Genomic DNA, 23,912 nt, shown 5'->3' on the forward strand with positions numbered 1-23,912 from the left:
CCAAACAAAACATAAACCAGTTCTGTTTTCCCACATCTCAAATTGTTTGCTATGAACCTGTTGCATCTCTCCTTTTTTTCCATACATGATCCATTTTTCTTGCATAACCCATTGCACCATCTACAGGCTATCTTGTTTCCCCGTGGAATGGCTGCCTTTATACGAATCCCATTCCTATCTTGTGGGGGCAGGGCTTGCAAGGAGGGTGGTTTTCTTATCCAGATGCCCGTTCCTTCCCTCACCTCCGCCCCCATGAGAGGTTCTTCTTTCTGTTCCTTTCTGTCCTTTACAGTATTCATTACTCCATGCTAATCCAACAGGCTTGTTCCAGGTCTTTTTACTACGGACCACTGCTTTGGAACTATGCTGATTTTGTTTCAGTTAATGAAGTAATAAAACTATACCAAAGACCTGAAAGTTAGGACTGAGAGGGACAGTACACTGTACCTCAACTGACTTTTCACTGTTTATTAGTGAACACTGTTTATTAGATAGACATGCAAGAGTTTATTTGCACAAATGTCTGACGATTGGCATCAGACCGTACTTACATAAGGGACTAAGGAAATACAATAATACTAGTTATATAGTTGGACATTTAGTCAAATTAATACATGTATTGGGTATTTTTTTAAAAAAATATATTTATTTATGGTTCAATACCAAGTCAAAGATTTTTAAAAATATTAATTAATTAATACATATATAAATAACTATATATAGTACATCTATATGCTACTAAAACTCTTGTGTCTGTTTGTAACCTTCAATTGGATGAAACAGTGCGTCATATGGCAACACTTACAGCATGCATCCAAAATCCAGCACCCATTACTCCCATGGGATTGAAATTTGGCAAAGTTGTGGCTGTTTCAGCACTGTCACACTGCCACAGTCAGCTGCAGTCACGTGATCATCGTTTCCAATGCTCCCTGACAGCTTCCCACAAGTCAATGGGCAAGCTGGAAAGAAATCTGAACTCGAGTCAATGATTGCCAATGCTCCCTGCAAGCGTCCCACAAGCAAAGTCAGTGAGGGAGCCAGCAAGAAGTTGCAAGTACAAGGCCAGCAGGCAGGTAAGTGGCTGTTTCCAGATGGGGAAGGGAACGAAGAGGTACGTGAGAAATGTGGTGAGGGTCAAGGAGGGTACATGTGTGAGGGAAGGGAGGGAGGGAGGGAGGAACAGGGAGAAAAGAAGGGAGGGAGGGAGGGAGGGGAAGGACGGAAGGAAGGAAGGAAGGAAGGAAGGAAGGAAGGAAGGAAGGAAGGAAGGAAGGAAGGAAGGTTGGTTGGTTGGTTTCCAGTGCTCCCTGTCAGGTTCCCCCAAGGAAAGTCAGTGGGGAAGTCTGCAGGAATTCGAAAGTCACTCCCGCTTCCACTGCTTTTTTGCCCACCCATTGTCATTCTTTTTCTCTGTTTAGGCAAGGAAATATCTCTGAAACGATAACCTAATGGTTCACAGGTTACCTAATACATATATAAAAGGAAGAAAATCTATAAAGTTAATGTTTCTTATTTATTTTGGTGCCTTCAAGTCAGTGTTGAACTCAATGGTCTCCCTGTTTCTAGCCTGGTGCCTTAACCGCTACACCAAACTGGCTCTTTGTTTTATAGAAGAGACTATACGGTATCTATAAGCTAAGGCTATAAATAATTTTTTTGGTATTTTACAGTTATCTAACTTTTTGCAGTTTGTTTGGATCAAGGGTATTGAATGTACCCAATCAAGGGTATTGAATGTATTCTCTGGGCTGCAGGGGGTTTTTTTGTATGGTTTCAATCCTCTCCACATCACTGCCATCTCTATGCCACATTTCTAAACCATATACAGTACTGTGCAAAAGTTTTAGGCAGGTGTGAAAAAATACTGTAAAGTAAGAATGCTTTCAAAAATATATATTGTAATTGTTTATCAATTTACAAAATGCAAAGTGAGCAAACAGAAGAGAAATCCAAATCAAATCAATATTTGGTATCACTACCCTTTGGCTTCAAACCAGCATCAATTCTTACACTTGCAAACTTTGTACACTTGCACAAAGTCAGGGATCTTGTAGGATTAGAGTCAGGTGTATGATTAACCAAGTATACCAAGCAGGTGATAATGATCATCCATTTCATATGTAGGTTGAAACACAGTCATTAACTGAAACAGAAAGCTGTGTAGGAGGCTTAAAACTGGGTGAGGAATGGCCAAACTCTGCTACTAAGGTGAGGTTGTGGAAGACAGTTTTGTGTCACAGGTCATACACCATGGCAAGACTGAGCACAACAAGACACAAGGTAGTTCTACTGCATCAGCAAGGTCTCTCCCAGGCAAAAATTTCAAAGCAGACTGGGGCTTCAAGATGTGCTGTTCAAGCTCTTTTGAAGAAGCACAAAGAAATGGGCAACGTTGAGGACCGTAGATGCAGTAGTCGGCCAAGGAAACTTAACACAGCAGATGAAAGACACATCATGCTTACTTCCCTTTGACATCGGAAGATGTCCAGCAGTGCCATAAGCACAGAACTGGCGGAAACCAGTGGGACCCAGGTACACCCATCTACTGTCTAGAGAAGTCTGGCCAGAAGTGGTCTTCATGGAAGAATTGCGGCCAAAAAGCTCTGACATGGAAACAAGGCTAAGCGACTCAACTATGCATTCCTATACATAGGAACTGGGGTGCAGAAAAATGGCAGCAGGTGCTCTGGACTGATGAGTCAAAATCTGAAATATTTTGCTGTAGCAGGAGGCAGTTTGTTCGCCGAAGGGCTGGAGAGCAGTACAAGAATGAGTGTCTGCAGGCAACAGTGAAGCATGGTGGAGGTTCCTTGCAAGTTTGGGGCTGCATTTCTGCAAATGGAGTTGGAGATTTGGTCAGGATCAATGGTGTCCTCAATGCTGAGAAATGCAGGCAGATACTTATCCATCATGCCATACCATCAGGGAGGCGTGTGATTGGCCCCAAATTTATTCTGCAGCAGGACAACAACCCCAAACATACAGCCAATGTCATTAAGAACTATCTTCCGCGTAAAGAAGAACAAGGAGTCCTGGAGGTGATGGTTTGGCCCCCACAGAGCCCTGATCTCAACATCATCGAGTCTGTCTGGGATTATATGAAGAGACAGAAGGATTTGAGGCAGCCTACATCCACAGGAGATCTGTGGTTAGTTCTCCAAGATGTTTGGAACAACCTACCTGCCGAGTTCCTTCAAAAACTGTGTGCAAGTGTGCCTAGAAGAATTGATGCTGTTTTGAAGGCAAAGGGTGGTCACACCAAATATTGATTTGATTTGGGTTTTTCTTCTGTTTGCTCACTTTGCATTTTGTAAATTGATAAACATAAACAATTACAATATATATTTTTGAAAGCATTCTTACTTTACAGCATTTTTTCACACCTGCCTAAAACCTTTGCACAGTACTTTGCACATTTCTGGCAAAGGAGATTCATGTAGCAATTTTCCTTCCATTAATTAACATCAATGGCTAGATTTATTTGTCACTAATTCTTGAACCATAGAATAATATAAGATCTCAGAACTGCCATCAGATGTGCTCTGTTCTCTTGTTTTAGTGCAGATCTGTGAAAGTCTAGAAATAGAAAAAGCCTGCCAAGTGCCCACAGTAGGTGGCATAGATCCTCAGATCAAGAATGACAAAGAATCCTGTGACACTTAGGATCTAACATATCCTGCATAAACATTTGTGGTTTATTTGCAGTTAACGAGGAAAGAAATTTGTTAAACTTCAAGGTGACAAATTACTTCTTTCTTCCTCCTTCCCTCCCTCCTTTCTTGCCCCAAAAGTGGAAATCATTGATTTGAGAAAAGAGGAAGAATAAACAGAGTTTGGCAAGAGAGTTGGGAGAAGCAGAAGAGAGGAAAATAAAAGGGAGAGGAAGAGCCAATGAGGGGGAAAACTGCTGACTGTTTGCTGATGGTGATAACTGACTACTAACTGCTGCTTATAGTTTCCTGATAGATTGCCCATTGTCTTTGATTGGAATATTCCATTTGCTGACCTAGAAGTTAAGGCAGCAGAGAGGAAACCCAGTTTCCAGAAAGTGAGTGAATAAGGAGACAGGGAGTTTCCAGGGCAGGTCAAGAGAAAGGCACACACACACTTTTCTTTCCTCTTTTTTTCCAGTGTCATCTCTGTGTCCAAACTAGTCCTCATCCAAAGGGACAGCTTATGGGAGCTCACAACCACAGCAAGCAACATGGATGGTTTGTGTAGAAGCTTGGTGAGAAGTATTGTTGAGGAAGGCTCCAAGGAACATGGACAATGTGAATTGCAACATATAGTCACTGTTTGTCTTCCTGCCTGAAAAGAACCTAAACTACATCTACGGCATGTGCAAGCTTGGTGAAAGTAAAGGGGCTTAAGAGAGTTCCTATACTGAAATATATAGACTCCTGGATAAAGGCTTCTGAAAGAACCAGTTTGGTGTAGTGGTTAAGGCATGAGAGTAGAAACTGGGAGACTGTGAGTTCTACAGTAGTCCTGCCTTAGACACAAAGCCAGCTGGATGACCTTGGGCCAATCACTCTCTCTCAGCCCTAGGAAGCAGGCAATGGCAAACCAGTTCTGAAATCTTGCCAAGAAAACTGCAGGAACTTATCCAGGCAGCCATGCAAAAAGAAAAAAAAAATTCTGAACAGAGCAGCTGAAGCATTCCAGGACAGCGAAGTGAAGAAACACTGAAGAGCAAGGGGAAAAATCTTCTGGTGGAGGGAAAGAATATGAAAAGTACTGGTACAGGCTCTTACTCTAGAGGATGATCAATCGCCACCTGAGCAAATTACATCTCAGAACAGAGAAGACCCTTGGGCCTCCATGGAGCAAAGAAACAAGACCCACTTTGAGAAAGAAGAGAATAAGAGGTGTGGTGGGGTGGTGGGAATTACCCGGTAAGCAGAACTGAGGCAGCTATATGCAGATCCACTATGACACTATGGTAATATGGGATCTCTTCCAAATATTTGTATACAGGATGTGATAGGTACCAAGATTATACAGATCCATTGATAACTGTCCTTTCCTTTCATATGGGGATGAATGGCATAACCAGAAGAGACTTTGGCAGGCACCTTGCCTTTTGTACTTGTTAGAGTAAAAGGAGGAGGGTGACAGAAGCCCAGAACTGAATATGCAGCCAAGGACTGGGGCGAAGGAAACAGAATGCAAAGAGAGAAGGCCAGGATGGGGACTCAAGAGTTTCAGAAGACATTATGAGACATCAGATGTTTCCACATCAGTCCACAGAATATGGGAAATAAGGAGTCTGAAAATATTAAATCTTGTCTAAAAATTGAATTAATACACGTAGTATCTTCCTCTCCAAATGAAACAATTATGTGATACTGTACAGGCATATGCTTAAAATGAAGCATTAATCTTATTACATTTCCAACAATATGACAATTTGCTCAGGACTTTTCTATATAAACCCAATGGAGCCCAGTAAATCCAAAGTATCTTTATGATTCTTTTTTTTTTTAATACATATTTTTATGTATTTAAAATCTTCATTTTGTAAGGATCTTCAGAATGAAAGATCCTTACAAAATGCACAAAACATTGTATTACAGTTTTAAAAACAACTGTAGGAATTCCACAAAAAATGAACAGCCTTCTAGGGAATTCATGGGAGGTGTGTTGTCTATTCAAACCTACTGACAACTATCCTTTCCTCTTGTTTCATATGGGGATGAATGACACTGCCAGAAGAGACATTGAAAGGATCTCTGGAGACAATGAGGCCTTGGGCAGGAAGGTGAAGAAACTGGGAGCACAGGTAGTTTTTTCGTCCCCTCTTTCAGGTGAAGAGAATACAGGGACATGGCAGTCAACAACTTGCTATGGGGGTGGTGTCACCAGGATGGGTTTGGATTCTTCAGTACTTTGTGAAGGAACCCTGGGAAGAGATGGGGTACATCTTACAAAAAGTGGAGAAGTGTTTGGTAGGCATCTCATCAGTCTGATCAGGAAGGTATTAAAGTAGAACAAAAAGAAAGAGCGGCAAAAGTACAGAACTGAATACACAGCCAAGATGTGGGGCCAAGAAAGCAGAATACAAAAAAGGAGAAATGGGAGGCCAGAAAGGGGACTCATGGTTTCTCAGGACATGAAAAAAAAAAGCCAGTGTTCAAAACCTTAGATGTTTCTACTACGGTGCACAGAGTAATGAAACTAAAAAGGGACAACTAAAACTGATTTAGGAAGACAGCTATGATGCAATAGTCATCCTTGAAATTTGGTGGGATGATATATTCATTATTGGCACACAGCACTGGAAGGCTACAATTTATTCAAACGGAACAGACTCAACAGAAAGGGAGAGGGTGTTGTGCTGTACATAAAGAAAGATGCCTGCACAGAAATTTAGGAGTCAGAGCATAGATACTTACATCCTCTCCTCGCTTAGCAACTGCAATCTGTTCCTTAAATCAGAAGTGAAATGGTTGCTAAGTGAACACAGGCATTGGTTGAAGAAGTAAAGATGTTTTGCACATTGTGGGTTAGTGATCATGTTATCTTTCGGTTTGTGATATCCAGAGGAGGAACAGCTGATAAACGTTAGACATGCCTACTGGATTTCAGAAGAACCTATTTTGATGAACTCCAAGCAAAGTTAGGTCAGATCCAATAGTTTCAAATAAAAGAAATACTAAAATTAAATTAAAATTAAAATATTAAAAAACATCTACAAAATGAAATACTGAAGTCACAAATGTAAACAATCCCTACAAGAAGAAAAAATGTGAGAAATCTGAATAGGCCAGCATGATGCAGACCTCTCTAAACCACTGAAAGGACATGTAGGAACTCTCTTAGAAAGGCTACAGCTCAGAATGAGCTGAGGCTTGTGAGATAAGCTAAAAACAACACAAAAAGAAAAAGATTGTGTATGTTAAAAACAAAAATAATGTCAAAGAGATCCATTGCAATGATAAATTGGTGAATTGGTAATAGATGACGATGAAAAGGCAGAAGTTATTAACTCTATTTTGCATCTGTCTTCTCTCAGAAAGGAAAAATGACATCATTATGTCACTATGAGAATGAGGGAACTGCAGCAAGAAGAGGGAGAGAACTCTGATCATCTGTCAGAGATGTTCTAGTGGATCTTGCACTGATCAGGTGGTTGGGCTAGATGAGCTTTAAGATTTCTTCAACTCTATGATTATATAAAGTGATTCCCATAATTAGTTTCTCTCACTTCAGCAGCCCTACATTTGATGTTGCCCCTTTCATAACATTCTGGGGGACCAGTGGGGAACAGAATACCTAAGGCCAGCCTTATTCTGGCACATTGTACCAAGACAGCTGTTCAGTGGGCCTTATTAGTAGAATTAAATCTGAGCCAAGACTGTTCAAAGAAGAGATTTCTTCAACAAAAGAAGAAGGCTAAATGAATCTTACATGAGAATAATTTCGACTCTATGGAGGAGTTCAAAGCATCTTTGCCTTTTACACAGTAGAGAAGAAAAGGGAGAATCTGGAGAGCTAAGAACACTTATTCTGACAATTCTTCCCTTCATACAAATACAATGAAGACATGAAAAAAAGAACAAGAGGAAAAATGAACAACATAAATGACTCATAAACATTTTCTCTTTTGTTCCTGTAAACAGTTACCCAGAGAGGTGCCTGCCTTCCTTTCATTAGGTGTGTTCAAATAGAGAGATGTGCCCTATCTCTCTGGGATGCTTTAATTTGGATCACTGCACTCAGCAGGATAGCCTAAATGATCCCTTTAAATTCTATCATTTAATGAACTAAAGGAGAGAAGGAAGCATGGATTTGAGTTTTGGTATTCAGAGCACAATAATTATTTTTCAAGCCAGATCATTAAAATATGTAATATTCTACTTGGAAAATCTTCTGATGATATCTAGCCCATTTTGGCTGCTGTTGAAAATGTACAACACCCATATGGCCAAAAGAAGCATTCTGAAATTAACTACTTACTTTCAGTCTAATGTCAGGGGACAGACAAGACGGGAACTACAGTATTCAAAAACATTGCATTGATTTGAGGATGAATGTATGTTGGAATGCTAATTTTAGAGTTAATCTGAGAGGTTTCAGCGGCAATTGGTTAAGTATAGTCTGGAAATGTACTAGTTTGAGGGCCTGAAATAGAAGAGCATCATTTTATACCGAAAAGAAATTTAGGTATATTCTGAAGGATTATAGTAATTTTATTATAAGGCTGCAAAGGAATTATGTTAAATACAGTCTATAATCAAAAGGCTATCAGAACATTTAAAGCCTTATGCTGAAATGCCCTTGAGATTTAAAAAAAATGGATTTAAACTGAAGTAATATTCACATGTCATTGTGAAATCAGAAAGAAGTTTTTTTTTTAATATAATTTTGGGGGGCTCTGAAATTTTGATGGAGATTATATCTACCTGGAAATGGTGTCCAACTCTATTTCTCTTGTCTGTAGAATGTTGCTGCCAAATTATTAAAATATTGTTTTTATTACTATTTTAACTCCTTTTTAACCTTGTTTTTCCTTCTACTGCACTTGCAGTCACTCATTAATTTTGGTATTTTTCTCACGGTATATAACCCCAGTCATGGCTGCCATGGCAACAAAAGGAAATGTGTTCAGTGCTAAAATATCTTCTTAGAAATAACACAAATAAGAAAACACAGCAGCTTGTGTTGGCTGCTGCAAATGCCAGTTTGATGCAGACTCTGCAGTGATGGAGGGATGAGGTCATGCGCTACATGAAACTTCCCATTATTAGCCCATAGCTCACACCTTTTAAGACCTTCCTTAGTCTCTGTTCGAAGATTATGAAAACATTCGCCTGAGATTACACTATAATATAAATTACACTCTTTACATCTCCATTTCAGGCTAGTTATGAGATGGGTGGCTATATAAATATGATAAATAAAATAATTCTCCTTCTTAACTATTGACTCCTCCAAAACAGGTTCTAGAGATAAATATAAATACAGGGTGCTCAAAGAATCACATTGCTGGAAAGGTCAGGCCTTTGATGTGAACATCTGCTCAGTATAGGAGTCCAAATTAAAGCATCCTTTCTGTTTGAGCATATTTATTTATTTATTATCTAATTAATATGGCCATCCATCTCACAAGAAGTGACTCTGGGTGGTGTATAGCAAAAAAAGTATAAAACAATAAACATGTCAAACACAGTCATATTAACAAAACACACACACATGAGATTCAATCAGCAATGGAGCCATCTCTAGATCTCACCAATCCCCTGAGACCCCCCAGGCCTGATGACATAGCCAGGCCTTGAGGGTCTTCTAGAAAGTAAGGAGGGATGGAGCTGACCTCACTTCAGAGGAGAGAATGTTCCATAAGGCGGGCCCCACAGCAGAGGAGGCCCACCTCCTTGGGCCCGCCAAGTCCAGTTCCATGAGAGATGGGACCCGCAGCATGCCTCTCTTGCCAGATCTGATGGGATGAACAGATGTAAGTGGGGAGAGGCGGTCCCTCAAATAAACTGGCAACCAATGCAGCTCGCAGAGCAGAGGCATACACGTGCTGTTCTAGAAGCACACATAGCTGCCTGTGTTGCTGCATTTTGCAGCAGCTGAAGCTTCTGGATACTCTTCAAGAGTAGCTCCATTACCATAATCCATTCAGGAGGTGACTAGGGCATGAATAACTCAGCAGAGCCCCCTGATCCAGGAACGGGCGTAACTGACACACAACACAAAGCTGTGCAAAGGCCTTTCTAACCACAACCACCACTTGCTCTTCAAGCAGGAGTCATAAGTCCAGAAGGACCCCCAGATTAAGCACTGGGTCTGTCTGGGGCTATACAACTCCACCCAGCACCAAAGATGGCATAGCCCTAGAACTGGCAGGACCCAAAACCCAAAGCCAGGGTTCAGCTGAAGCCTATATTCCCCATCCAGACCCTCACAGCCTCCAAACCCCAGAATAAGACGTCCACAGCATTGCTTAATTCACCAGGAGCAGAGATATTTAATTGGGTATCATCAGCATACTGATGATACCTCACCCCATGGCGACTGCTGAGCTCATCCAATGGCCTCATGCAGATGTTGAATAGGAGTGGAGAGAGCACCGAACCCTGCGGCATGCCATATAGTAAGGGCCAAGGGCAGGAACTCTTCTCCCCAGTCACCACCGACTGGAACCGCCCCTGGAGAAAGGAAGTGAACCAGCACAACACAGTGCTGCCCACCCCCAGTCCTCTGAGCCAATCCAGAAGGATACCATGGTTGATGCTACTGAAAGCCACAAGTAGGGCAAGGATGTGTGCATAACCCCTTTCTAAATCATCTAAAAGCATGACCAATGCCATTTATGTCCCATACCCTGGCCTGAATCTTGACTGAAAGGGATCAAGATCATCCGTTTCATCCAAGGTCTTCTGAAGCTGCTGCACAACCACCTTCTCAACCACCTTCTCCAGAAAGGGGAGTTTAGATATTGGATGAAAATTATCCAGTATAGTAGGGTCCAGTGATGGAGTCTTGAGGAGACTGCAAACCAAAATCTCTTTAAGAGGTAAAGGAACAACCCCCTCACTCAAGGAAGAGTTCACCACCACTAGAACCCACTCACACAATACACCCCCCCCCCCGCCGCTTTAACAAGCCAGGATCTATGAATCTAAAGAGCAGGTAGCTGAGCTCACATTCCACACTGTCCACTTCCTCAGGCCCAACAGCAGATCCCAGATAACCAGGCAAGACTCCTCCCCAGGCATCTTCCCTGGATCTGCAACAAGGCCAGAGTCCAACTCTGAACAAATTCAAGCAACTTTGATAGATTCTGAACAAATTCTTCCGCATGTCTCTGCAAGAGGTTCTCTGAGCCCCCTCTCCCAAGAGGGCATGTGTCACTCTAAACAAGGCTGCGGGATGGCAGTCCACAGACACAGTAAGGGCAGAGAAATACTGATGCTTCATTCCCCTTATCGCCACAGGTAGGCCTTAATAGCAGCTCTAACGCATGTTTGGTCGAGTTCATCCTTCATCAAGCACCAGCAACACTCTAGACGTCTCTCCTCTCTTTTTATCTCCCTCAGCTCCTCTGTCAACCATGGGGAGTGACAGGATCTACAAGAGGGGAGAGGTCATGTGGGGGCCATCCGACCCAAAGCCTTGGCTGTCCCCAAGCAGCAACCAAGGCTTCAGATGCAGCAGACCAACAGGAACAACCCCCAGCTCCCTCTGAAACCCATCTGGGTCCATCAGTCGCCAAGGGCTGACCAAACTAGTGGGTCCAGCCTCCCTGCAATGGACAGTGACACTAGAGAATCCCATGGTAATCAGGGCGTGATCTGACCGTGACAAGGGAGACTCTGAGAGCTCCCCCAATTTCAGATCACATAGCCATTCCTCCAATAGGAACACCAGATCAGGTGTATGACAACTGTCCAGTCTGAGTAATTAATTCCAGTGTCACACTATTCTTTCTGTCAGGAGTTTTTTTTCCCCCTAACACTCAATTGGAATCTGCCCTCTTGTAACTTGAATCTATTATTATGTGTGTTACACTATGGTGAATAAGTATGAAAGAAAGAAGAAAGAAAGGAAGTTTCTTCAATCTCTTCATAGAAGTAGCCCCCTGATAATTCTTACTCGCCTACTTGGTTTGTTTCTTGATTCTTTCTTATAATACGGTGACCACAACTGAGCACAATACTCAGGATAGCGTCTATTTAATGCAGAATAAAATAAAACATTACTTGCAGCAGTTTCAAAACTATTTTTCAACTAATGCAATCTAAAATTATATTTGCCTTTTTTACAGCCACATCACACCACTGACTCATGTTGTTTGAAATCAAATACTATTTCAGTCTTTTTCACAAATGCTACTACAAAACTAGTGCCTCCCGCCATATACATATGCATTTTATTTCTATTTCCTAGCTAAAAAGAATAACACATATACCTTTCATTCTGTTAGGTTCAGCCCATTTCTATAAGCTATCAATGATGTCTTCTTTTTTCCTGTCTTCTGGAGCACTGGGTATTCTACCCAAATTTGATAAGCATTCTTTCCAATTCTTCATCCAAATGTTTAATAAAAATGTTGCATAGAGACAGGGTTTAATGTTACTGCGTGCCACTCAAAACTTCATTCTAGTTCACTGAGAACCAATTGATTAGCACCCTTGAATATCATTTTCAACCCAGCTATGTATCTGTTAAGTTATCATGCCATCTACACATAACTTGCTTGCTAATTATCATATCAGAAGTACTTTGTTAAATATTTTGCTGAAATTGGTTTTCTACAGTGTATTAAGGAAGTTACTCTACCAAAAAATTAGGTTTAGTCTGGCACATTCATTTCTGTTAATCACTGTATTGTTTTCAAATGTTGCAGATTACAATCTATTTTAGAATATTCATAGATATTGATATCAAACTGATAGTTCTCTGGACTCTCCAGTCCTTATTTTTTGAAGAAAAGAACAAACATTTACCTGCCAGTTATGAGCCATCTGTTTTCCAGGCTTTCTCAAAGGCCATCCACAAGTTTCTTCAGTAACCAAGGATGCAGTTCATCTGGCCCTAGAGATTTAAACTCATAAACTCAGTTTTAAAACTAGAAAGTTCCTGACCATGATTCTGTTAATTTTAACCTTCACTTCTGCACCCCTCCCTCCCCCCCCCCACTTCCTGCTCTTTCTGATTGTCTGGTAGAAACATACCCTTTCATTAGAAGGTGTTTTTGCAAAATTAGGAGTTGAATAGCACTGTCTTTTCTTTGCTACCTATTATCATTTTGATAATTTCAAAGGAAACTTCTTTTCTATTTTTCTGTTTTGAAAATATCTGACAAAGCCCTTTTGGATTTCTTTGTTAACGCCAGCTCATTCACTAACCTCAATCTTCAGTCTTTCTAACACCATCTAGACAATTCCAGGTCACCTCTCTTTACTCTTTCTTGGTAACCTGTCCTTATATACATTACGCATGACTTTTTTTTCTTCAGATCTTCTGCAGCATCATTGACTTCTTCTGTCATTTCTTTTTCTGTTTTATTGTTTGATACTGTGCTAGAGTCTTATTTTTAGGAGCTCCCAAACATATTGAGCTCCCCATTTTCCCATTAGCCTCTTCTGCCATTGAATCCTTATCCTTGCTCTGAGTTTATTAAAATCTGCTTTCTTGTAGTCCAAGATACATGTTTGATTCCAGTAATATTCTACAATACTTTGGCTACATCTATTTCCTTGAAGTACAGGTAGTCCTCGCTCTACTCTAAGAGGGACCTGCAGTGCCCCCATAGTCACATGATCAAAATTCAGTTGCTCGGCAGCCTGCCTGCATTTACAACTGCATGGTGTGCTTCAACTTCCCCCCACCTGCCTATCTCCCCCCTTTTGGCTGCCCTGTGCTCTGCTCCCTGGTGCCCCGCCACCCCTGCTGCCCCCACCACCCCACCTAGAGTAGAGGGACCTACTCTAAGAGGGGGCAGCAGAGGCAGTTGAAGTGCAGGGCAGCACAGGTGCAAGTCAGAGTACAGGGTGGTGGGGGCAGTAGGGGTGGCGGGGCACCAGGGAGCAGAGCACAGGGCAGCCAAAAGGGGGGAGATAGGCAGGTGGGGGGAAGTTGAAGCACACCATGCAGTTGTAAATGCAGGCAGGCTGCCGAGCAACTGAATTTTGATCATGTGACTATGGGGGCACTGCAACGGCCATAACTTCAAGGACTGGGCATAAGTACCATTCGTTCAGCGCCATCGTAACTTTGAATGGTTGCTGAACAAATGGACATTAAGCAAGGACTACCTGTAGTTTTCTCTATTGATTTGTATCAAGGTAAGGATAGATAGTCCACTTATGACTTACTCCAATCCCTGTAGCAGAAAGTTGTCAGCAAGCTAGATCAAGAATTTTCTAGGAGCATGAACTGGTCTCCCAAAAAGTATTGGGGGAATTATAGTCCACCGTTACAATTACATCATGCCTCATCAAAAGAGCCTTATTTTGCTTTGGAAAGCATTGCCCACATCTTTTCTTTGGTTGACAGATAAGAATAGACAGCAACTTCAGCATTGCTTGTATTCACCCATCCAGTCTTTTTACTCCCATGCTTTGTATAATATTGCCAAGTTCATTTGCTTGGATTTCTGAGCAGATGTGAGTAGTTTCAACATATTGCATAAATCCTGTTTCCTTGCTATTGCTTCTCTTGGTTTTGAACAAATTGTGCCCTTCAAGTTCTATATTCCAATCATAGAAATAGTGTCTCTACTCATATTTTCCTCCCTATATTAAGAATTTATTTGCTGAAAATAGTGTATAGACAATTAAAGCCATGAATTCCATTCCCCCCCCCCCCCAATGTTTTATTGGGCAACATTTTACAGCAACACTTCCACTTCCTTCTACTGTATAGAAATCTTCACCTGAAGGCCTCATTTCAGAGTTTCCACCTCTGATCTTCCCAGGATTCAGCTTTAAGCCTTCCTAATCAGGTTCACCATGGCTTGGCTAAAGTTTATCAGTGCTTGTTAAGTGCAATCCATTTCATGCCAAACATCAGTATCTTCTACATCTCTTGCATGGAGTTTGCTATGTCTCTTCCATGGGGTTTGCTCCCTAGATTGACTATTTTCTTACAGAGAATTGCTTCCTCTGTCAGCATCTCCTTTTTTTGGATCTGATCTATGTTCATCCTGACATTTTTTTCAAGAGGCATCACAAGTCTACACTTGTTGCAAGAATATGCCAGTTTATTTTGGGGCCACAAGCACTTCAAGTCATGACAGCACAATTTTGTCACATTGCTACCTGTTTCATGTTGTTCATATATTTGAGTCTGACATTTCAAAGCCTGGGCACTTCCCACACTCATGTCATCTAGCTCCATAATTAAAATGAAGCTGGGCTGAAGCATGCTGCTATTAGGGCCCTATAGAAAAGGGGATGTTTATTTCTGTATGAGTCTATGTCCACTACAAAGAGCCAACAGCTAATCAGAATGTCTCCTTCCTACCTAATCGATGAGCACAGAGACGTCTTATCCAGTCTTTGTTTAGATATTGGATAGTACCTGAGTGTATCATCCTCCCCCTTCAGTTTCACTGTGAAAAATAAACCCCTTCCATTCCCCCCCCCCACCAAATGTTTAAAAATTGCAAGCTTTCTTTTGCCCACCAAGGTGATATATTTCCCCACATGATAGTTCTGTCTTTTGGGCCTTTTGCCCATTCCTGCTCCCCAACCACCAAAACAAGAGACAAGGAGTGAAAAAGACATTTGCTACTTTGCAAAGGGGAGTTTTCTCTTTGCCCCAAACCTTGCAAGTCTTTAAAAATATTCATTTTTTAAAAATAGGCAAGGAAGAAGAGGGATTTCCCTAATTATACCCATATGATATTATAGGGTTTGATGCAATTCTGCTTGTAGAAAGGTGAGAGTCCTACATTGGTAGATACTGTATATAAACAGCTTTTTCAGCTTTTCTGTTCATCTCATTTCCCTTTTCCTATAAGATACAAAGCTACTTTGAGATTGTAAACAATGTTCATCAAAGAAAACAAATGAGAGAAAAAATCATTTTTTCATTTAATCAAATTAAATTAGTAACCTCCTTTTCTACAAATAAGTATTCTGCAGTATTCATCTTGCAGTATTTCAGTAATAAGTACTGAATTAGAGATTTAAAAAATAACATAGATACATCTGAACGTTTTAGTAAATGCAGCTTCTTTGGATGATCAGAGTAAACAGTGGAATAAACAGCAGGTTGAAGAGGTAGGATTGGAGCTTAAGGTTAAGATAAATTATGAGCTATACCTATTTATTTCAAATAAATTAAGAACCACATTAATTGCATTCTAGAGCATTCTAGAAGGCTAATGAACTTGCTTTGATCTGTCCAGACTGCCATACATTTTTTCAGAAATCCTGAAGAATGGATGAAGTACCAGATGACTGGGAAGGGCAAACATGTTATTCTTAAAAAAAAAAAAGGAAAGGAAAGGTGGATAAAGGGCAAATCCACACAGCCCCCTTGCCATGGCACAAGAGCAACCCATTAACCATTTCCAGAATGCATGTTCATATGACACTATGTACATCTTATTGTTGTCAGAATCCTCGCAAGATTTTATAATAGATTGTTATATGGCTAGTTTAGAAATTGCTTTTTACATGCTGCAGTTCTGTCATTGTAAAAGAGGGGGGGGAGCAGGAATGAGAAACCGTTAAAAGCAGATGGCTCCTTATCACAGGCACTGGAAGGTACAAGGTCGTACCAGCGAGGGAATCAGAAGACCAAGAACTAAGGGGGGTGAAGGGGGGGGGGAAGTAAGAAAAACAGCTTTTGGCGCGCTTTTGCTTAGTCTTAGCAATGCTTTGGATCTGTACACTTATTCTCAATAAATGAACTTTCTTTTGAATCAATATCGGTTGCAAGGAAAGTTACTGGATTTGGGATCAACAGGTGGCAGCTCGTTACAATTGTCCACCCAGAGGTGAGGCAGTCCAAGCATGGCTTTAGGTGCTCCACTTTGAAAGTGGTGTTTTCCCTTCTATCCTGTCTCCAGATGCTGTATGTGGGCACTGTAGGACATATCAATGCACATGGAGCAAGTGGTCTGAAATGAAATATTCCATGCTGGCAAATCTGTGGCTCCAAATGGTTCTGCCAATTTCCTGTGGGGCCACCCATGAGGCAGACTAGAATTCTATCTTTCACTCTCACTTTTTTTTCTTTTTTAAAAGGATTGGTCAACCAGTCACTATAGACCCAAAAAGTCTGAAACCCTGAAATTAACTAGCCTGTCCCCAGCTTAAAGTATTAATTGAAAGGATAACTGAAAGGATTTGACTTTTGAATTCTTGGAGTCTTCCTGCCAGGGAATTTCCTTTTTAATTATTGCTACCCCCAGGAACCATGGTTTCTTACTTGTTCTCCTTGGGTAATGTTGGGATAGTTTAAAACTCCCACATTGATCCCCAGTGCTAAAATACCTTTCTGAAACTCAAGCTTTTCAACAGCACTGTTCCAGTGGCAACACAAATCCAGATGACCAGTGCTATTCACTGGCATCACAGATTTATTAGGTAAATTAGGTAAATTAGGGAAGTAGAATTTGTATTATTTATTTTTAACCCTAATTAACAGATTGTGAAACAAGGTTCATTGGACTTATTTGTCAAATGACACAACTTTTCCAAATGCGGGAGTAGCAGTAAACTACTACTGGAAATGATTATGAAGAAATGAAGTTTTACTCAGAATTATGATCACTCATATAGTGAGTTCAGTTTTGTAGCCTTAATTGATGGTAAAGTGCTAAAGCCACAGTGTGTTATTTGCAGAGATGTACTGGCTAATGAAGCAATGAAACCATTAAAATTTAAGTGATATTTACATACAAAACATAAATAAGTTCAAAGTAAAAGAATCCTTTGAAAGAAACAGCATTAAAAGTAATGCTTTGCGGGTTACTTATAAAATAGCACTTTGGGTTGCTAACACTAAAAAACTGTACAATTTCCAAGACATTAGTGAAAGACTACATCAAAGATGTTTGCTTGGAAATATTGGCTGAGTCTGTGGCAAGGAAAGTAGCTCAAGAGCACTTTCCAAAGATACCATAACTCAGGGTATGCTTGAACTGGATAATGATATTGAAGAGCAAGTACTGAAACAAATAAAGCTAGCAAAGTAGTTTTCATTGCAAGTTAAGAAATGCACAGCTATCGCTAACATGGCGATACTTGTCATATATGTGTGATTTTTTAAATACAATTAAAATTAAACTCTTAATGTTTTAATGGCACTTCTGCAGTGACAGGAAAACATTCTGGGGTAGTTACCCAGATTAAGGAGCTTGCTCCAGAATGTAAATCACCACAGTTTCCTTCATTGAGAAAGTCTTGCTATGAAAAAAATGTCAGCTGAACCAAGCAGTGTGCTTAGTGACATAGTAAAAATTGTGACTAATGTAAAAGGCGAATGCGTTAAATTCAAGATTATTTCCTTATAACAAAGAGAATAATCTTGAATTTAATGCATTAGGTTTTACATATGATCATATGGAAGTAAGCGTAAACAACTGTTAGTGCATGCTGAGGCATGATGGTTATTGAAAGGAAAAGTGCTGTCAAGAATGTTTGAACTATGGAACACACTGTTTTGAAAGTTAAGAACCACAACTTTTCTGATATCTTTAATTATCTTAATGATACTGAATTATGAAATTTCCATGTATGGAAGGAATGCAACATGTTTTTCAAAGGCAGATAAAATGAAAGGGCTAAAGCAAAAGTTAGAAGCTTGGAAGAACAGAGTTTCTATAGATTGTTATGAATTGCTCCATAATTTAACAACAGTTAACAATGAAGTAGGTAATTATCTTGATATTGCACATCTGCAAAAGGTTATCACCGAACACATTACAAATTTGATAGAACATTTTGAATTGCATAGGAAATGTGTGGATCAGGAATCCATTTCTTTCATCAAAAGATAATTTAAATTTAATTATAACTTTACAGGATAAATTGTTGGATTTGGCTACTGATGCATTGAAGAAGAATTTTGAAAATAACCATAATTTGCCTCATTTTGGAAAAAAAGTTTAAAAAGTGTAACGATCTGCCACCCGCTGCTCCCAAGTCCAGTAACTTCTCTTGCAACCAATATTGATTCAAAAGAAAGTTCATTTATTGAGAACAAGTGCATAGTTCCAAAGTATTGCTAAGAGTAAGTCTGTGCGCGCCAAAAGTTGTTTTTTACTTTTTCCCTCCTTCACCCCCCTTGCCTCCTTAGTCTCCTGATTCTCCCGCTGGTATGGCCTTGAGCATTCCAGCACCTGTGATAAGGAGCCATCTGCCTCTAACAGTGTTTCATCCATTTCCCCCCCATTCCCCCCCACCTTTTACAATGGCAGAACCGCAGCATGTAAAAAGCAAATACAGTGGAACCTCGGGTTACAAACTTGTGACTCTGGTCACAACCCGAATTGGTTGCAACCCAAAGGAAATTACTTTCTTTGGAGCATGCTGACAAGCACACCAAAAACCTTCCAAAATGCCACAAAACACACCACAAGCCTCACCGAATGTCTCCTTGCTACCGCGATCTCGCCCACAGGAAGCCGTGACCGCGTGGCAGCAGGGAAAGTGGCCGCGGATCCGGTTCGTAACCCGAGGCAGAGTTAGCAAACTGAGGTAAATTTTTGTGGCCGGAGCTGGTCATAACCCAAAAAGTTCATTAACAGAGGTGTTCGTAACCCGAGGTACCACTGTACCATACTAGCCAACACTAAAATCTACTATTAAATCTTGCGAGGATTCTGACATGCCGCCCTTCCACAAATGAGGATGTCAGTCAGATGAATCATAGTCTTCACTCTGCAAAAGAAAAAGAAAAACAAAAACAAAACATGGTATAATAACATTTCTATGTCTTAAGGTTCTGTAGGATAAGCATTATAAAACTTTTTAATTAAATCTGGAGCTTTCACATGTTTCTTGTCATTGCCATTCTGCCAATGATTTAGGGAAATGTTTCCATTGAATTAAAAACTGAATCCCCCCTCTATGTTTTCTACTGTCCAGTATTTCTTTAACTTCGAAATGTTGCTCTCCTTCAACCATAATAGGTTTAGGTGGTGATGGGGTGGGATGCCATTGAGAAGATTCCTTGTATGGTTTAAGTAGATCACAGTGGAACACTGGGTGAATTCGTTTAAAAGTGGCAGGCATCTGCAATCGTACTGAGACTGCATTAATCACTTTATCAATAACAAAAGAACCTACAAATTTGGGGCTGACTTTTTTTGAGGGTTGCAATGATTTAAGATGTCTGGTAGACAAAAGAACTTTATCTCCTACTCTCCAGTCCTTTTCTGGGGTTCTCTTTTGATCTGCAAATTTTTTGTATGATGCCCTCGCCTCCCTCAACGATGCAGAAATTTGAGGCCACACTTGTGTCATTTGTTGGACCCAGTCATCAACCGAAGTGACCTGAGTGGATTCTTTAGGTAGTTCCAGGATTGGTACAAAGTCTTGTCTGGTAGCTATTTTAAAAGGGGTGAGACCAGTGCTTTGGTGCACTGCATTATTATATGCTACTTCAGCAAAAGGTAACAGCTCATCCCAATTGTCCTGCTGATAGTTGATGAAACATCTCAGGTATTGTTCTAGTACTGAGTTCAATCGTTCACAGGATCCTGCCGTCTGGGGGTGGTAACCCGAACTCAGGCCCTGTGATGCCCCAAGTAGTTTTAGGAACGCCCTCCAGAACTTGGCGGTGAACTGGACCCCTCGATCACTTATTACTTATTCTGGAACACAGTGAGCTCGGTAGACATGTGGTATAAATAACTTAGCCAGTTTGGGGGCTGATGGAAGGGAGTGGCATGCCACAAAATGGGCTTGTCTGTCACCACCCAGATGACTGTCTTTTTGTTGCTTTCAGGCAAGTCTACAATAAAGTCCATGGAAATCTGCTTTCAAGGAGTCTCTGTTCGCCACTGGTTGTAGAAGTCCCATTGGTTTGCTCCCCCTTCTCTTGGCCATTGCACACGTGGGACATGTAGCCACATATTCCCCTACATCCTTTCTCATAGTTGGCCACCAAAATTGACGTCTGAGTAGATGTAGGGTTTTCACAAAGCCAAAATGTCCACCTGTTTTGCTATCATGGCCTCTTTGTAAAACCCACCTTCGAGCTTCTGTGGGGACATACAGCTTATCTTGCCACCACCATGCCCCCTGATTGTTTACCAGGGAGTGGCTATTGTTCTTAAACCATTCATCCTGGGCAATCTGGGCATTTAATTTTTTCAATAATTCTCCCTCTGGTTGTTCTTCACTCCTTTCCTCTGTGCCCTAGTGACCACCCTTAAGGCTGCCTGGACACATGGGATTATAGGGGCAACCACTTCCTCCCGCCTGCTGTTGTGTTGAGGCAACCAGGACAGAGCATCTGCCAAGAAATTCTTCCCCCCAGGAATGTACTTCAGGGAGAAGTTAAACCGATGAAAATATTGTGCCCATCTCAATTGCTTTGGAGACAGTTTCCTTGGTGCAGTCAAGGCCTCTAGATTTTTGTGATCAGTCCAAATTTCAAAGGGATGGAGTGTAGACACTCCAACAAGTGTCTACAGCAAACTAATGCCCAGCACACAGCGAACGCCTCCTTTTCCCACACCAACCAGCGCCTTTCTGTCTTTGAAAATTTCCAGGAAATGTAGGCACATGGAAACAGCTCCCTTGCTTCTCCTTTCTGCAACAGAACAGCCCCCACTGCCACATCCGAAGCATCTGCCTGGATGACAAATGGCTGCTCTGGGTCAGGGTGCTTTAAAACCGGTTCAGCTGTAAACAGCTGCTTTAATCCCTCAGAGGCTTCCTGGCACTCCTTAGTCCATGCTAAGGGGGCTCCAGGTTTTGAGGCTTTTGCCTTGTCCTTGCCCTTGGTTTTCAACAAGTCTGTAAGTGGAAGCGCTACTTGCGCAAAGTTGGGGATGAACTGACGATAGAAGTTAGCAAAGCCCAGGAAACTCTGAAGCTGTCACCTTGTCTTGGGAGCCTCTCAACCCACGACCTCTCTCACTTTGGCCGGGTCCATTTCGATTCCCTGATGCGAAATTCTATATCCCAAATAGTCAATTTGTTGTTTATGAAATTCGCACTTAGAGAGCTTGGCATACAACTGCGCCCCCAGCAGCTTTCTTAGCACCTTTCTGACTAATTTCACATGCTGCTCCATGGTTTCAGTGTAAATCAAAATATCATCCAGATAAACCAACACCCCCTGATACAAGTCCTCTTGTAACACCTCATTAATAAGTTGCATAAACACGCCAGGTGCCCCTTTTAATCCAAACGGCATGATTTTATATTGGAAGCACCCGAGGGGCAATTAAATGCTGTTTTCCATTCATCCCCCTCCCGGATCCTCACCCGGAAGTAAGCATCCCTTAAGTCCAGATTTGTGAAAATTTTCCCTTTGGATAAATGGGCTAACAGGTCTTTCATTAGGGGCAGTGGGTATCGGTTGTCTACACAAATGGCATTTAGGCCCCAATAGTCCGTGCACAAACGTAAAGAACCATCTTTCTTTTCCCTAAAAAGCACTGGTGCAGCGATCTGAGAATGCGTAGGTTCAATAAAGCCCCGCTTTAGATTCTTATCAATGAACTCCCGCAAGGTTGCCAATTCTTTTGGCATCATAGAATACATTTTCTTCCTTGGGAATTTAGCCCCAGGCTCAATCTCTATAGCACAGTCACTGACACGATGGGGGGGTAATTGATCCCACTCCCGTTCGCTAAACACCTCCTGCAGGTCGCGGTACCACTTGGGAATCCGGGTTGCAGCCTCTGCTGCCTTTTCCCACTCGCAGCGCCCATCTCCCCCTCTGACAACGTCTCAGTAATCCCTTTAACTTCCACACCTCCCTCCTTCGGGAAACGCAAAATCTTGTCTTCCCAGTTCACTTCTGGGTTCTTTCTTTTCAACCAGTTCATGCCCAGAAGCACTGGATTGGATGCCATGGGAGTTACTAGGAATTTAATGGTCTCTCTATGGCCTCCCATCCTCAGCTCGAGCTTTTCCGTACATTATTCGACCGGACCTCCCCCCGCTGGGGATCCATCCAGCTGGGTAAATATCACAGGGGTTTTGAGACTCTTTAATCACAGTCCCAGACCTCGGGCGACGGCGGGATTAATCAAGTTACGAGAGCAGCCCGAGTCTATCAGCGCCCGTATCTCCGCCCTCCGATTGGTCCTCACCACCCTTAGTTTCACCCAAACTTTAATGAGTGGTGAGGACAAATCGGAGGGCAGATACGGACTCTCTACTATGAGTGTTACTTAAAAAAATAAAACAGAAACAGTTTAGATATACGTTACCTCCTGGAAGTAGCATTGTAGTCAATCCAACTAGGTTAGATGAATTAACAAGCAAGGAGAAAGCTCATTTGTCACATTAAAAACTTTAAATATTAATGTATAACGTATTAGTTCAAAGTATACACATTTAATATGGGGAATCATTCTTTCACTCATAATTTTTTGTTTAGTTACAATTCATAACAAAAAGTTATGAGAGTAATAGCAATTCTCTATATTAACTACTTATGCCCACACTTCCAGTGACCAATGTGTTTTGTAATTCTTTTCTTTTGTCTTACATTTTGTTTGTTCTGAGTGTATTTATTGAAATGTAATTTTATGTCTGTTGAATCTAACACAGGTAATCCTTGCTTACTGACCATTCATTCATCAACTTCAACCGTTTGAAGTTACGACAACACTGAAAAATGAGATGACTGGTCCTCAAAGTTGCAGCCATCACAGCATCCCCATAATCACATGATTGTGATTCGGGTACTTGGCAACTGGGGCACATTTACGAGGTTGCAGCATCCTGCAGTCATGTGATCACCATTTGCAATCTTCACAGCCAGCTTCTAACAAGCAAAGTCAATGAGGAAGCCAGCAGGAAGTCGTGAGTCACAGTCACATGATGTCATGCTTAATGACCCATGGTGAATTGCTTTATAACTACAGCTGGAACTAACATCATGCATGGTCACATGATGTCACACTTAACAACCACAATGCTTAATGACAGAGTTGCCAATCCCTATTATAGTTGGTAAGTGAGGACTACCTATAATAAAAACATGGGGTTGTATTTTGTATGACCTTTTTTTCATTTTATTTTTCTAATAATTCATTTTTGTTTTCAAAAGTATAGGTCCACAATGGATTGGAAATTTTAAAAACTGGTCGTTCAGCACAGATAGTTTGAAAACCACTGCACTAGGTGGCAGACCAGAGTAAAAAACACTTTTTTAGCTTTTTTCCCCCTATTTTCTAGAAGTCTTCCTATAGAAGGACAAGCACTTCCTGTGTCTCATTCATGAATTCCTTATCTTACCCAATATGCTGG

The sequence above is a fragment of the Python bivittatus genome, unplaced genomic scaffold (assembly GCF_059951505.1).
Source record: "Python bivittatus isolate LINGU-HERP-01145 unplaced genomic scaffold, Pbiv_v1 ctg000960_np1212, whole genome shotgun sequence".
In the NCBI taxonomy this organism is placed as follows: domain Eukaryota; kingdom Metazoa; phylum Chordata; class Lepidosauria; order Squamata; family Pythonidae; genus Python; species Python bivittatus.